This window comes from Lepisma saccharinum, chromosome 24 (genome assembly GCF_977018435.1).
Source record: "Lepisma saccharinum chromosome 24, izLepSacc3.1, whole genome shotgun sequence".
In the NCBI taxonomy this organism is placed as follows: Eukaryota; Metazoa; Arthropoda; class Insecta; order Zygentoma; family Lepismatidae; genus Lepisma; species Lepisma saccharinum.
In genome coordinates, this window is record NC_139252.1 from 15,683,425 (window position 1) to 15,701,428 (window position 18,004).

At 35.7% G+C, this 18,004-nt stretch overlaps 1 protein-coding gene across 1 annotated transcript in view; it reads right to left on the reverse strand.

Moving 5' to 3' along the window:
* Positions 1-14,702, reverse strand: part of LOC145978339 (dipeptidase 1-like) — a 201,303-nt gene extending 186,601 nt beyond the window's left edge. The window contains exon 1 of the mRNA XM_083110924.1: positions 14,567-14,702. The gene's annotated coding sequence lies outside the window, so the exon portion shown is untranslated. The remainder of the gene's footprint in view (positions 1-14,566) is intronic.
* Positions 14,703-18,004: the final 3,302 nt, after the last annotated feature.

Below are 18,004 nucleotides of genomic sequence, written 5' to 3' on the forward strand. Positions count from 1 at the left end.
GAACAATGCCATAGCCGAGGTTAAAGAAAAAATTGAGACACTTGAAAATTTTATGAACAATTTGCCATCTTCTGATGCTTTGAATGCAATAACTCGGAGTGTAGCAAATATTAAGCTGCAACTTGAAACATATGAAGATTTTGGAAAAATTCAAAGTTCCATAACCCATCTTGAAGGTACAATAGCAGCAGTGCAAAGTGATTTGGCAAATGTACTAGAATCCCGCCTGCCCGGTATTGTAGATACCCTTGTCAGTGTCCAGCAACAAATCACAAAGCTTGAAAACCTCAACACTGAATCTGAACTATCTCATTTTCATCATTTGATTGATGATATCCAAACAAAACTTGAAATTTTACAACAATCCACACCCTCTCAGGCAGATATAGCCCTGCTCCAAAATGCTATGCAAAATGTGGCTGATGCTTCTGAATTAAACAATGTGAAATTGGCACTTGCATTTTTACAAAATACAGTGTCAAATCTGCCTACATCACAGGAACTTAAAAATATTAAGAGGGCAGTGAATCGCATATTGAAATCAGAAGATATCAAGAATATCCAGGCAGAGATCAAACATCTCACTCAGGCAGTGGCCACTCTTCCAACTAATCAACATATTAATGAACTGCATGCCCTGTTTGAGGATATCAGAAGACAGGTCCATGATCTTACAGCTCAAAATTCAAAATTGGCAGTTGTTGAAAATTTGCAACAAATTGTAGCTAATATCAAGCGACAGCTAGGGACCATGGAATCCAATCAAGCAAATGCTCTGTCTGTTTTTGCCACCCAGCTCCAAGAAATTGTGCAACAATACAAAAAACTTGTTGTGGACATAAAAATCAAGCCGGGCCATGATGATGTTGTTAGGACCATCAATGAGCACCTTGAATCTGTAACAAGCAGATTGCTCACAGCAGAAAAAGAAATAACAGGCATAATTGAAAATCCTAAACATACAGTAATTCTTGAATTGTACAGCATCCCCAACAAAGAATATGATTCTCCATTTACACCAGGTGGCAAAATATATATGCTGTCCCCTGCACAATTTTATTACCAATTTTTTGTTGGGGGCACATTGAGACCAATCAAGATCAAATATTGGCTTCAGCCACAGGCACACCACTACCCCACCTTATCAATAACAAATGCTGATAACAAAGTGAAAATCACCAGTGTAGAATTGGAGGATTTTACAGATCCCAATACATTGGAAACAGCCTATACTGAAGATGATGGCTCTTTGGAATTTAAAATACAAATAGGGGATAAATTATATTTAGAAAATCCTGCAGTCTCAGCTGCTGAACACCCTATAGTTGCAATATTCTTGTTTACATATTATGTCTAGACAAATTATTGTTGATGAATTACACAGACAAGCCCGACATAATTTTAAGAGACTCCCAGTAGTCACAAAGGGCATAGATGATTTATGGCAGAGCGACTTGATTGAAATAGCAAGTGGACAGTTGAAAAACTTAGACAAAATCAACAAGGGCTACAAGTATCTACTCACTGTAATAGACACATTTTCAAAATTTGCCTGGGCTGTGCCACTCAAATCCAAGACTGGAAAATGTGTTACAGAAGCTTTTAGAACAATCATCAATCAGAGTGGAAGATCCCCGCGCAAACAGATAATGGCAAAGAATTTTATAATTCAGTGTTTCAACAATTTATTAAAAGCCAGGCAATACAACATTATTCGAGTTACAGTGACCTCAAGGCCTCAATTGTAGAGAGATTCAACAGAACCTTAAAAAATCTTATGTATAAACAATTTACACTTCAAGGTAATTATAAATGGATTAATATTCTTCCAGAACTTCTACATAAATATAACAATTCTGTCCATTCCACAATCAACATGAAACCCTCTGAAGTAACTTCATCTGATGAGCAAAAATTGATCAGCACTGTTTATTATCCTAGATATCAGCCAACAATAAGAAAGGCCAAATACAAGGTGGGGGATCAAGTAAGAATCAGCAAATATAAGCACTTATTCAAAAGAGGCTTTACAAGAAACTGGAGCACTGAATTATTTACAGTGGTTCAAGTTAAACCCGGGACCCTTAACACATATATAATAAAGGATCACCGAGGAGAAATTCTCAAAGGCAGGTTCTATGAAGAAGAGCTCAACAAAACTAAACAGCCTGACACATATCTCATAGAAAAAATTATCCGCAGAAAAGGCAACAAGTTACTTGTCAAATGGCTAGGACTTCCAGAACACAGCTGGATCGATGCAAACAAAATAATAATATGAACACCTGGGATGTTATAAAAAGGCTGCCAGAACCTGAACAGCAGAATAAGAGAAATGGCAAATTGCTACCTGATAATATTAGGTGTCTTATTGTTGGGCCATCTGCTTGTGGTAAAACTACACTAATGGTTGATAATTTTTTATTGGCACCCAACTGGTTAGACTGGAAAAACAGGCACTTGTATATCTTCTCTAAGAGCTTGGAACAATTAAAATATCAGCAGCTGATGAAGCTATATGATGGATTGGATATAGCCACTTTTGAACCAGATGTTAAGCCACTTCATGAATGTCTCGATAATTCTGTTGTTGTGTTTGATGACATTATACTGGATAATCAAAACAAGGTTAGGAATTTTTTACACAGGGCCGGCACAAAAACATAGATTGTTTCTACCTGGCACAGACTTTTTCAAAAATACCCAAGCAACTAATCCGAGACAACAGCAATTTTATATGTGTGTTTCATCAGGATCATACCAACCTCAAACACATACATGATGAATATGTAGGTGGGGACCTGAGCTACAATGATTTTTCCAAGTTTTGCAGCAGGTGCTGGAACCAGGACAGTTATGGGTTTGTCACAATTGATATGACAAGAACATCCAATAGTGGCAAATACAGAAATAAAATCAACAATTTTCTAGACATTGAAACATAAATAAATAAACATGAAAAGGCCAATAATTGATGATCTTAAATTAAAAGATTATCTTGTAAAAAGATTTAAGGGATGGAAATCAGAGAACCGAGGAATTTATGAAAAACACAAACAAACAGAACAGCCTGTAATTGATGCTATTAGTGAATTAGGTAAAAATATCAAAACTGTTACAGAGCAAAATCAAAATTTGATCACAGAGCTTGTACCTGTAGCTGCAAGGAACATATTAGATTATCCATTCACCCCACTTTCCAGTATTCATACACCTAGTCCTATTGCTCCTAGAAGAATTGAAGCTACTCAGGATCCTATTGAATTGGGTCTTCTTGCTCAAAAATATTTAACCACACCTAAAGACAATAAAGATGAGGTGTTTGGCTTATATGCTGACACAGAGCTTGATGGCAGCATCATACATAGAATTGGCAATTTCAGAGCAACATTTATGGGGGATGATCTGATTGTATATTCAGAATCTCGTCTCGGAGAAAAAGGTGCTTTTGTTAAGTACCCCGGCACACCTGGATTGTGGGAACTGATGACTAGGAAAAGGCCTGGCAGCTATACAGATCAAGATTATGAATATTACAAAGAAATATTAATAAAATCAGATGCTCTATACCAGAACAATGATCCCACACAAAAAAGAGTCAAGTCTAGCAGTGGGGCAAAATACAATAATTTAATCAAGCCCATATGGTCACAAATCAAGACTGGCAGTGGAATCAAACAATACAACACCCTGCCTAAAGAATTTGTGTGGGTTGATGATGTCAGGAAACTTGTAGATAGGTTATTGGTGATAGCTGGGGAGGAAAATGCTGGGAACCACAATTTTTACAATGAAAAGGTTGGAATTATGGACATGATAAGCACCAAATTGTCTAATTTTATAGTGAATGACACTAAGGGGATTGGATATCTCATAAAAATTATTAATACTCAACCACCTAAATTTTGGAATATTTCTGAGGGTCGGGGCCTTGTTAATGACATTATAAACAAGCTGCCATTTGAACTACACATTCCGGGCTATCAATATTGTGGTCCCGGTACAAAATTGGATCATAGATTAAACAGAGGGGATCCTGGTGTTAATCCCCTAGATGCTGCTTGTAGAGACCATGACATAGCATACAACACACATTCTGATCTTGACAAGAGACATGTTGCAGACAAGAAATTAGAAGAGGCTGCATTTGGCAGATTTGTAAGCAAAGATGCTTCTTGAAGTGAAAAAGTAGCAGCATTGGGAACCACCATAGCTATGAGCACCAAACAAAAATTGGGGTGGGGGTTGTGAATATATATATAATAAACCTACAATGAAGGTCAAGGGTGTTATGTATCAAATACCTTATGCAGGTCTCAAATCTCTTGGGCCTATTGACAGTCTTTTAACCAAAAAACAGCGCAAGAAAAAAAATTCTTGTATTGCAAAGGGGCATGGTATGAAATTGTTGCTTAGTACCCCCCAATTAAAAAAATTACAGCAATCAAGAAAAAAATCACATGTGGGGGGATTTATATTTACCATCCCTGCCATCTTAGCTGCTCTCGGGGCTGTTGGGAGCTTGGCTGGGGGATCAGCTGCCATAGCAAAAACAGTAATAGATGCCAAAAAGAATAGGGCAGAATTAGATGAGCAGAGGCGCCATAACCTGGCCATTGAGAAACAAGGCAAAGGTGTTAAGAGAGCCATGAATAAGTTTAAAAAAAACAAGAGCCGCTTACAAACCAAGATATTGAAGCTTTAATCAAGCCACTGGGCATCAAACATTTTAGAGGTGTGTACATGTCTGATTCTTTACCAGAACAACCACTCAACAAAGAGTGTGGCATTGTTAATTTGGATAAGTACAAAAATCAGGGCACTCACTGGATTTGCTATCTTAAATATTTAAAAAATGAGGCATTTGTGTTTGATTCATTTGGAGGTGCTCCACCTGAAAATTTAATAAAATATCTAAATTCAGCTAATCTTTATTACAATAATGCCCGTGTTCAAAATTTCAAAGATGTTAATTGTGGACATTTGTGTTTATCAGTTCTTAGATATATATCTCAAATAAATAAACCATCAATTGAAGATTTTCAAAAAGCCTTGTGGTATTTAAAACATCATGGGGGTATTCCATCTCACCAGCCAAAATTCAATATTGAAACTCAAATTGCATGATGACATAGTATATCCCAAAACAATAGCTCTCAGGGCATTTTATGGCATGTACCTAATCCCCAATATTACACACCACAACAATACAATTGCAGTAGGGGATGAAAAAATTGTCATCACTCCAGGGCAGTATAATCTATCCACTCTAAATGCTCAATTACCCAGAGGTGTAGTGTTAAGTCAAAATTCTGTCACTCACAGAGTAGAGATTGTATCTGCCACAGAAACAGTGAATCTGGGTACTATAGGAGAGCTGTTAGGATTTGAGAACAACACAAAACTTGAACCAGGCATCAAACACACTGCTATGAATATACCCAAATTCTTAGCCATAGAGACTCTGAATATTCACTGTAATGTGGCTGAGGGTATGATCACCAAATCAAATGGCATAGGCACTCACAAACAAACCGGGATCATTGCAACATTCAAACCTAATTCTGAATTTATGGAGCCCATTATCTACAATCCATCCCCAACATTATATTTTCCTGTGTGTCATAATAGAATAGATTATATTGAATTGATGGTCACTAATGAAAAAGAAGAATTAGTTGATTTTGCTGGAGCCACAACAACTGCAATCATAGAGATTAACATTTAAATAAAAATACATACAAGAAGAAAATGGAAAATATTGAGAGTTATGAGCTACAATCATTCCCCCCAAACAGGAGGACATTTGCAAATTTAAATCAACTCAACACAGAGATTGAGGTTGATCTTGATGTAGGGGATGGATTTATACACCCCCACAGAGCAGATCTATACATCAAATTTGATGTTGTAAAGCTCGATGGTACCGATTATCCGGCAAATTCAAATATAAGATTGGTAGATAATTTTGTGCCGCATCTATTCTCTGAAATTGAGATCAGAAAACATGGCGTTGTTATAAACAGAGTGGATTATCCCGGCATTACCTCCACAGCTTTGGCCACATTGAAATTATCCAAAACCGAGGCTTCTTACTACAAAATAGGTGGATTTGAGGCTGGTGATAAGATATTACCTAAGAACCACACAGTGCTGTTCCCGATGCGCCTGTTGCCAGGATTCTTCTCAGATTACAAAGATATTATGTGGAAGGGTGGTTTAAGAATCACATTTAGAAGAGCTGCAAATGATAACAATGCTTTGATGAGGTACAGTGCATTAAACTCTACAGGGGAAGCTCTGCCTAATACCCTACCAGATGCAGGCAAATGCATTATTCAGACTATGGAGTTAAGAATCCCTGTTGTTGAATATGAGGCCAGTTATGCTCTTAAATACAAAGCAGATATTTTAAAAAATCCACAAATTTCTCTACAATTTTATACATATCAATGTGTACAGAAGCCCGCAACTGGTACATATTATGAGTTTGATGCTACAAATTCATTCTCCAGCATACAATACGACATGCCTGATTTTGTAGTGGTACTGTTTCAGACTGGAAGACACAACAATCAGGAAAAAAATTCAAGCAAATTTGATAACTGCAACATCAAGAACATATATCTTAAAAATGGCAGAAATGAGGTATTTCCTAGAGAAAATTACAATTTAGACATGTCCAAGGATGATTTCCTCAAATTATATGAGGCATTTTCGGCTTTCAAAAGAGTCACTACAGACAATACTGACATGTATTACACACCAGATGAATTCAAAGCACAGAGACCCATGTTTGTAATAAACACTTCAAAAAGAAAACAAGTTGTGGTGAATGACAGGACAAATATTAAAATTATCTGTGAATTCCATGAGGCATTACCTGATGACACCATATGTAGTGTTATTCTCATAGGTGAAAAATCATATGTTTATGATGTAAGAAATGAGAGGGTCACAGAGCAATTCTAGAAGATATTTGCTCTATTATCTTGTTGTACAACACACAAACCTCAACTGTATATCAGCTAGCAGAGAATATCTTATGTGTGGGCATATTATTTTGTTGTATGTATTTCAATCTTACACATTTTTATCAGGACTTAAACCCGAGCCCCTGATTACAATGTAACAATATTAACATATATATTAACTGGGTTCTGAGACCCTTATACAGACAAAATTGGATTTTGATATTCTCTAAGTCTTGCCTAGGCTCATATTATCAGAATAAGAATTGGTTTCGGCATGAAAGGCAGTTCATTGCTACTGTGTCAGAAAAAATGTATCTTTATCTCAATAATCTTTGTTACATTTTTACATGTTGCACAGAAAATGTGTATCTTTATCTCAATAATCTTTGTTACATTTTCCCCTATCGCACAGAAAATGTGTATCTTTATCTCAATAATCTTTGTTACACTTCCCCCCTATCGCACAGAAAATGTGTATCTTTATCTCAATGATCTTTGTTACACTTTTACATGTTGTACAGAAAATGTGTATTTTTATCTCAATGATCTTTGTTACACTTTTACATGTTGTACAGAAAAATTAATGGCCTCTTCTAGCTGTGTAGATTATATCTCTTGCGTGCCGGCAAGGCATGTAAACAAAACATTAGTCTTTTGATAGATTAATATCAATTCATGCATTTTTCCGAGCTAAATAATTGCCTACCCCAAGCAATGGAATTGATCAGAGAATAGAAAAAAAGCAGCTAACAGCTCAAATTGTATTGAATTAGATCTGTAAGTTGTAGAGCATGGGAATATGGCCAAAAATAATATTAAAAGAGCCATATTTTTGACAAGTTTATGAACAACAATCACACAGATATAGCTTTTACACACATGGCCGAATCTGTCTGAGGAGAGAAGGGAGGGGGGTTCAGATCTGGGAGCTATCAACTAGCAATAATTATTCTCAAAATCTCACGTGTGGAGATATTATTTTGCCACATGTATTTCAATCTTATACATTTTATCAGGACTCAAACCCGAGCCTTTTGTTTACAAAACAACAATATTAACATTTTGCCATTAGGGGAGGCTTCACATTTTATGAGGACTCAAACCCAAAAACCTCCTGATTACAAGACAATAAAAACCATGCACCACACTCACTGGGTCTCAGAACCCAATAGCTATGAGCTTTATATCAATTCAAGATTCCTGGGATTTTGACAGAAAAACATACTATAAACAATAAGATAATATAGGAACTTGGCATAATTTTAAGTGTAAGCAAATCTGTCTGAGGGGCTTCATCTTTTCTACACTTGAATTCAAAATTCTTAAAAATTCAGAGCATATCACACCTGAAGAATTGGGGTATAGGCCCCTCTTGGCATTGTTTCAAGTGTAAGCAAATCGGGCTGTTCAATCAAAAACCTCTTCTTTCCTACACTTGTAAGTGGTGCCAGTTATACCACAAATACTACTACTGGGGTACGTCATCATCCTGTCTCCCTCTAGTGTCATCATTGACCTTACCAAAATGCTTGTAAACCATAATGTAGGCACAGTTCATAAATACATGTCCATCTCATCACTTTAGGACGTGCATTCCAATCAAGTAACCTACTTTATATCTACACAACATGTAAACAGATATACAATCAAAAAGATATGCTGAACATGATGTGGCCTGTATTGCTGTTTGCTATGCAGTTTGCAATTTCTGCAAATGTTTAATACCACCAGAATTTTAATGTTTATTAAGTTCGAAGATAATAAATCAGACCTATTACTAGAAACTGAATTATTATTTACAATAATGCGCGGTTACTGAAGAACATAAGCAAAAACAAATTATAACTTTTGCTCGTTAGAAATTTTCATGTGATGAATAGGATACGTATATTGATGTAAAAAGCTGTCCACATTTGATCGCTGGTTGATCAATGTACAAAACACCCGAAAGCCATAAATTGTTAGTCTGCTGAATGAAAATAAGTACAAAAGATAAACTGTTTCACTAGATTATGCTTCACCAGGGAATCATACCCAGGAACTCTGTTGTGATGCGATGTGCTAACATGATTTTTTGCAATCATAGCAATATTTGGCACTAAAATGTACATATGAATTACACGTGAGTACTATAAACTTACCGCATGGGGTAATAGGCAATGTAAGCAGACATTAAAGTACAAATGATAGCAACGATGTTTTCATAAATATTATTAAATGCATCATGTTAGTCAATAAATTACTCAAAACGCTCAACCAAATTGAGAGAATTTTCATTTGTATATAAACGCAACGAAAGGGGTCCCGGGGTCGATAGCCAGTGGAGGCACATTGTGGTTCGAATGCCACTTTAAACTGTAGGTCCAGTCCCGATTAGCATTATTGTGCATAAAGTGAACTTAAAACACAAAATCAATCAATAAACGCAACAATGAATTTAGTATGGAATATAACCACCAGTTACGTGTCTAGTCATTAAATATAAGATCAAATCTCAACATATAATTCATATGGAAGTGTTAGTGCCAAATATTGCTATGATTGCAAAAATTCATGTTAGCACACCGTATCACAAGAGAGTTCCTGGGTATGATTCCTTGGTGAAGCATAATCTAGTGAATCAGTTCATCTTTTGTACTTATTTTCATTACTAACCAATGGAGGCACAAATGCCACGTATAATAATAATAATAATAATAATAATAATAATAATAATAATAATAAAACATTGAAATTCAAATTGACATTTGATTAGGATAGGTAACGAAATGTCCCTATATTTTCAGCATAAACTAAGAATTTGCCAATTACGTTCATAATTCCCGTGCAAGAACTGAGCGCTCCCGTAGTAAAATTCTGATGCTTTCTAAGTTGACAAAATTATACGTTTAGTTTTATTTCATCAAATCTACTAAATGACGACAAAGATAATTTCAAATAGTACACACAAGCTGTAAAATTTAAATTTGTAAATTATTGTTAGATATTGTTCATATTCCACGATACGCTAATGAAAACAATTCAAAGTTTGTAACCCAAGTACTTTGCCTTAATGAGGCACGTTCAATAAATTGTATAGGTTTCGTACCACTACAATATTATCTAGCCATTCTTGCTTAAAATGAAACGTTTGGCACGTAAATGAATATACGTACATATATGAAATAGATTGGTTCGACGTTTTACAGAAACAATAGTTTTAATAACATGGCAAAAATACGTACATACATGGTTGGAAGAGTATGTTCTGAAGTATACATGGCTATTTTACAAATGTGTGACCCTTTTGTAACACGACAGATATCAATGCGATAGTCCACTTCTCCTCCCCCAGGACTTTGTCCCTTGCACAGACAAATGTTTCCTCAAATGTCTTGATTCAGTCGTAGATGGACTGCCTTCTTTGCCATACCGTGTACTACAACTACTCTGGAGGACAATAACAAATTCGCTTTTGCAAATTCAAGCACACAGGAAGACATTTCTATCTGGTTTGCGGCCTGCTCGACTGACCTGAAGGGCGCTCATGTGAAGCTAACGTCACAAAAACAAACGAAAAATGGAATTCGTAAACTTGAAGACTTTCCCTACAAAAGAGTGTGAATGTTAAATGCTTCCTGATAAAACAAACAGTTTTCGATTTATAAAGCATTCTATTGTCTATTTCTTTTAGGCGTACCTTGTATTTCGTACGTATATCAAAGATAGAGTATATTTTCATCCACATACTGTAATATATAGGTGTCTCAGTGCCTTGAATGTTCTGAGAAAACGTTTGGAATCGTGTTCGGGCTTGGGGATCTGTTTTCCTTTGACTTTGTCCTTTCATTTAATTATCATCTATGCACAACGTCAAATGAGCGTGAAGAGTTAGAGGAGATAAGCTAAATAAACAAAATATAAAGGAATTCCTAGTGAATTCATTCTACCACCCAGGTTAACCACTGCTTTTCCAGCAGTTGCTTCTAAGTTTCTGGGTGGAATGCTCATAGTGAAGCCCTGAGCCGCAGGTCAGCTAATATTTGAAAAAAAAGTGCTTCCACAGGGCATGATTGCCTGAACAAAACGCACAAGGTTATTTTTGATTCAATACAAGCAGCTGGACTAAAAAACCGATCGTCATCTGCCGGCGATGTGTTGGCTTCATCATTCTAGTTGTGTGAAGCCCTGCCTCTCTCGCTGAAAATCCCGCCGGCGGTTTTATAAAGAAAGAAAAATATACCTGATATTTACGTTTTTTATGTCAGGCACGTTATTTGAAATTCAAGTAACTGAAGCGAACTTTTAAATGGATTACATGAAATACATTTTAATGTGAAATGGGATCAATACTTAGTCCACCCAACGTTGAGTTTCAAATACTTAGAATGAGTGGCGGCGATTAGGGGAGCAGTTGCCCCACCACTTCTTGGCACTTTTGCTCCCGCACTATGCTAAACCTTATCTACCAAGGGAAAGTTAACTGTCTATGCCCCCCACTTTTGGTACATTGCCCTCCAGTATTGGAACCCAATCGTCGCCACTGCTTAGAATTTGATAATTTCTACTCCCCACCCTGGAAAGATTGGGGAGGATTAGCCACTAGCCCCTACTAAACTACGCCCTTGTTTGTCATTCCGAATTAAAGGTCAATAGTAATGACGTCATTATTCCTACCTAATGAATGAAACCACTTAAATCCACTTCAGATGGATAGGAAACCAATAGTGGCCGTTACGTAAGCAAAAATACCGTTTTAAAAGAAATGGGGTTAGGGCATCATTTTCTTTATCTGGGTGGTATGGTCGGTCTATATGAATCCAATTATAAAAAAAGTTGCTATAAAAGATCACGTTCACGAGAAATGCTCTGACGTCACGTCTATTCAATGTGTTTATTCAATATTCTTGATAGGTCCCTCTTGCGGCACGTATGATAGACGTTACCCTTTTATGAATGTATTAAGTGCAAAGGTCTTTCCGCTGATAATCGATTTGGTTGGTTGTTTTGTTGCAAGTTCAAGAGTGAACCCAGTCACAACCCGCAATTAGATCGTGGCTATCGTAGCATCCGTTTGTAAGTAATTGCGTGCTTGTATAACCCTGAGGTCGCCATAAACACATCGCGAATGACATATGGATTGGATAATTGCTACTTCTCCGAAGCAATAACTTAGAATCACAATAGATATGTAAATGTTTGGCTTAGCAATCTGATGTAGCAATGGCGTGAATTGGATTTTAGTAAGAGAGGCTGTTTGGCTATGCAAGGAGAGGATATGTTTTATTTTTAACCCTAGCTTACCACAGGGGCGGAAAGGGGGTCTGTCAGTCCAACCATCTTTATTTTTTCGATTTTGGAACTGCGAAAATTTTAATAGAAAATTGAAAATAAATTGCATCGTTCCCTAGTGTGTTCTCAATATTTCTGTATTACTTTTGTTTGTAAAAACGTAAATGCCATGTAAATAAAAGGCAAAATGTACTATATGGGCCTATCAAGCGCCATCTTTGAATACCTGTAATCGAGGTACTCATACCAGGGAGGTTGGTAAACAATATCTTGGTAATAATGGTATTTTTTTTGTAATTATTATAATAAATAAACAACTGCGCCCCTATAAACAAAAAGCATTGAGAAAATAATATTGTTGTTTCCAATTTTGTGTGTATGGTAAAATATATGTGTGTGGTACTCATGCAATAATTGTTTATTATTCGTAATTAATGATGGTATTTTTTTTAGATATTATAATTAATGAATAGCTGCCATATGTGACAAACAAAGGAAGCACTGATACAGTAACAAAATGGTTTCTTGAATTCTTATGATCAAAAAAATGTGGGCCTGTGAGTAAGTAAGTTTCTCGTACGGCACGGTTAAGCCAGGGTTAAACAGTCAATCCAATATGTTGATTTTTGGCATTCGTTCCTTTCATATTTGTAAAAATTCAGTCAAAGTAGTAGTGAGTAACGTCTCACCCCACCAACTCTCTAGTTGGCACGTCACTGGATGTATTTATATTTGGTTATACTTTAGATTTCAAAGGCTACTGTGTATCAACTTTTTATGTCATATGCAAGGAAGTCATTTCCAAAACGTCATTAAAAGAGGGGCAATATTTTATTATTTTAAAATAATACAATTCCTTAACCTTAAAAACTTTCTTTGGAATTAGATTATCTTTACAAAATAAGCAAACATTGCGGTAAGAGATTGACGAAACGTAATCCTACTTAGTTTCTATATTGTGTAACAGATGTAATAATGAAACTTGTGCCCACAGCCAAGTATATATTTTTCTACAATATATGCAAAAGAAATTACACGTTGGTACCATTCTGCAATAGGTGCCATGAGGCAGGGCTAGGAGGGATCAAAATATATTACTTTTGCCACCAGGTGTACCATACTAAATCCGTAAGACTAAGAATTGGACGGGTGGTTGATTAAGTAAGGTGTTCATATAAGCTACGAAAGAGTGACGTTCAGTAATATGATAGTAGCAGACACACTGTTATAACTAAATATCTTATGAAGATGATGACATGATTTGGGGGGATGCGCCATTGGCCTTGGGGTGATGGGCACCTCTGTTTACATGCCTTTCTCAGGTACTAAGATATATTCCTTTCTGATTGCTTATTGCTTATTGCTTATTGTCATTTCCAATTTTGAGCAGTAGTAAAGACCCACAGATAGATATTACTTTCTTGGGAAACATGGAACGAGTAGAACATTAGACTTCCAAGCGCATTATTGGTAGTGGTCAATTGAAGACATGCTGTAGGTTTATTTCAGCTACGTCACAAACAGTTGCATTGTGGCTTCTAGCAGCCATGATTGAGGCCAGTTCTTGTAAGTATAGGGATCAAGCGGGCGGGCGGGAGATACCAACACAGACATTTGTGATTTAAAACAATTGTAAACTCACCTGCAATAAAAATGGGACACCTTAATCCTGAATTACTCACTTCACTGCAAGGCGTTATGTGTGTTGCTTAACTTAAGGCGGGGACAGAACTTGTCACTGAAAGTTTGTTAATAAAATCTACGTGTCATCGTATAGTTAGGCAACACACATAACACCTTGCAGGGAAGCGAGTATTTCAGGATGTAGGTGTCCCATTCTTTTTGGCCGGTGACGGTACACTTGATGCAGATGTAACGAACGCTACAAGGTGGATATTTCCTTACAAACGACAAATAGAATTGACCGCATCCTGACGTCACATGAAACCCACCTTCATAAGATTGTGAATATAAATAAATTACTTTAATATTTGCATGGGATTCTTTCTTTGAAAAATGTAATTTTGTGAATTCCGAACAATGTAAGTAGGACGAAATAATACAATTATTCTAATATAAATTATTCTCTTATAGTTCTGAAACCTTCATTTAAACAAACATTATCGTTTTTTCAATATTATAATAAGTATCCACATAAGATTTTCCTTTTTTATTAAAATTAAAATAATATTTAATGTCTGGGTTCTTGCGTTTATAGACCAATGACCGCGGTGCTTCCACCTTACGACTACTTTTGCGATACGTTTAAGCAGTTTGAAGAGGGAGTTGGAATAACCATGGGAATATTCAATTCTGCTTACCTTCCGGGGAGAGGTGGGGAATCTCCCGGCAGCCGGCCGAAAATAGAACAAGGTCATGAAGGTCAGAGGAGGTCAACAGCAACGAGCCTTCTCTGTGAAACTTGCATGGTTGGCAGCAACAAACGGTTTGGATTCGACACATCTGAAAAGAAGAAGGCCATTTTGTCAAAAATACTCTTTTTTTATGGCGTCAACATATTATATTACACACCTTACACACCATTTATCAGGTCAAGCAACATGTACAGTAAGAGGAAAAAAACATGTTTTATCTTTATTGGATTTGCTTTTGCAAAGCAACAGTTCTAAAAAATTAATGGTATTCTATATTAAGGTATTGGAGATATTGTTTATTGTTATTTCGTACCTACCTTCACCTTCTTTTAAAGGCTTTTTTTAAAACATAAAGAGGAACGTTTCTCATCGACCACTGCGAAGCACCGGTCTCTGTGGTACAGTGGGGTCCATGAGTATTACCGTGCAAATTGTCCATCATATGCTCGTGCACTTTATTTGACCCAACTAGAGTTTCAAAAATTAAAATAACTCTAAACACGCTGTTGACAACTTCTGCACCAGCATACATAAAAATCCACTGTATAAAAACACATAGGATGTAAGAGAAAATTTAATGAAAATATTAATCCACAATTTGCACGGTAATAGTCATGGATCCCACTGTATATTCGTTGTTTGAAGCGAAATGTTTTAAGAGGGTTGGCCTTATAATCGCAGAAACCTTACTCTTCAATTAATGGCAATTGAATTGCTGGTAAATAAAACTATCCCATGGAATTTGCTGTAACCGAATTCTTGAATCTGAAGACAGGTCACAAAGTATAAACTTTAAAAGCTTTTGATGAATACAGTACAGCAATACATAATTAATCGTGTGATATTGTAAACAACTATGGCAAATGAGGCATTTCATGTGTGTGACATTCACACTTAGAATGTAAGGTTCTAAACATGATATTCTATTAAGATAGACATATTGAACTGATTTCAAAGAATTATAAAGTATTTTGTGGTATCTGCTAACAAATTAAAAACAACTTGAGTATGATGACATAGCATGAATGCATGCAATGCATTAACGAAATTGTGTTACGTCTGTGACTCTTTAAAAATGTAGCCAAATTTGATTTCATTTGTCTGCGAAGCATATGTAGCCTACTGCAGATGCTAATTATTTTTGTTAGTCAAATATACATTCACAAGCATTTAAGCCTTAATGAAATTAAAGACACTCATCATTTACAGATTAATTCACATTGTTATTTACATGGAGTACGACTAATTTTCGTCGAATGCCCCAAATTTATTACAAAATAACGTTGCTTTATTTCTCCGGCCTTTACTCAATATATAAACGACCTTTTAGAGGCAAAGACAGACTTAATCAACCAGCTCCGAGGCCACTTCAGACGTGGGGCTGATGTGGAACATTTTCCCCATACCATAGTCTACTACACTATTCTCGTTTAGAAATAAGCTCTGCTACCACCAATACTCGTACTCTGCATTCACTTCACACGTTAAAAGAAACACTGAAGGAAACAAGACAGATATTTTACCAAAAAATTTCCACCAACAAAACAAACTACACTCGAACGGAACACATGCACGTCAAGGCTTCATTCATTCATTCCTTTATTTGAAACCTAACAGCTTTTACGCCGTCTTTGTCCATAACAATACACATATAAAATGTACACAATTGTTTACATTCCAATTATCAGTCTTTCCCCCTATTTTACAGATATTAGATTATTTTTTAAAGAACTCTTTGCCTTTTACAATTGTATGTTACACTTCCTTAAAAATGATAAGAAACTATAACCAATCCGCACATCTGGATTAACAACTAAACTTAACAAATTTGTTGGAAACTGAACCTTTAGATTATTTAAAGTTTAATACAAGATATTTCTCTCTCTATTATATTTTGTGCATTCCAGTATTATATGTTGTGCATCTGCACTTTCCCAGCCACATTCACATTTCTTATTCTTCGTTATTCCAATTTTGGATAAATGTTACCTAGTACACAAATGGCCTGTTCTCAGTTTATTAATTAATACAATTACATTTCTTGTAGCACGTACATGATGAAACCATGGTTTGTGTGTTTTAAATTCAGCAAATGGTCTGTATGATTCTCCAACTATTGTAAGTTCATTTCGACCATTCATTCAGAATTTTCTTCCTTACTCTAGGGAGAAGATCAGTATAGTATAATGATAAGTTCATAATACTTGCTTTCCTTGCACAATCATCTACATGAAAATTCCCTATAATATTACTATGAGCTTTAACCCAAGAAAATTTAATGTTTATTTTCCAGATTTTTGTATTGTTTGAACTAATAGTATACAATTTAAAATATAAGGGGATAATTTGTAAAGACTCTTGTAAGAAGATTTAAGCGCCTGTAATACATTTTGCGAATCAGTAAGTATTAAGAACTTTCGTAAATTTAATTTTTAAATTTCATATTTTAAAGCTTGGTAAATTGCGTAAGATTCTGCTGTAAATATTGAACAGTCTTGAGGAAGCCGAAATTATAGGTCTATTTTACGTATGTTGTGGATCATACACTGCACATCCAACTCCTGATTAACTTTTAGATCCATCTGTGTATATGAAATAAAAACTTGGCCGTTGAGTAAAATATTCCGATATGTGCGAATAACGAGGGAAGTGAATATTATCCAGAGACTGTTGAGGATAATCTAAGAAAAAAAAACAGGCCGTGAACGCACCTGTAGAACATCCTGGTATTCTTGACAAAACGAATTATGCAATTGTATCCACATAGCAGTTTTTCTGTTTGTTATTTTTCCTGTTTCATGTAAGTGTACGTATTATATTTTTTAGTACATTGTCGAAAGGATGCTCACAATAGGATTTCACTTTAAAGACCATATTTGCTGATAACATCTTCTGTCTAAATGAAATGGAACATTCACTCGCTTCCATGCATACCACTACGTTTAGAGTGCTGTTCATAACGCCTAAACATCTTCTCAAGAATTTCCTTTGTATGACATCAATGGAATTCAATTTTCCTTCTGTCAAGTTACACATTGCCAATAGAGAATAATCTATCATAGGTCGAAAATTCTTGTAAAATAAAGGCATAACTAGAGGATGACATCCCTACTGAGTATTTGCTATTGCTTTGAGCAAATTAAACACTTTTTGTCTGATTTGACTTGTATTGCTTTAACTTGGTCCTTCCAAGTTAGTTTTTCATCCAAGATGACACCTAAATATTTTACTCTGGATGTAATGGGAATTATTGTTTTTCGAGACATTGATGTGTTCCCTTTTTACTAAAAATTGTAATAAAAGATTTTTCCATTGAAATCTAGAGTTTTTACTTTCAAGCCACTTTTACACTTCCAATATTTTTTCCTCTTAAACAGGAAAATC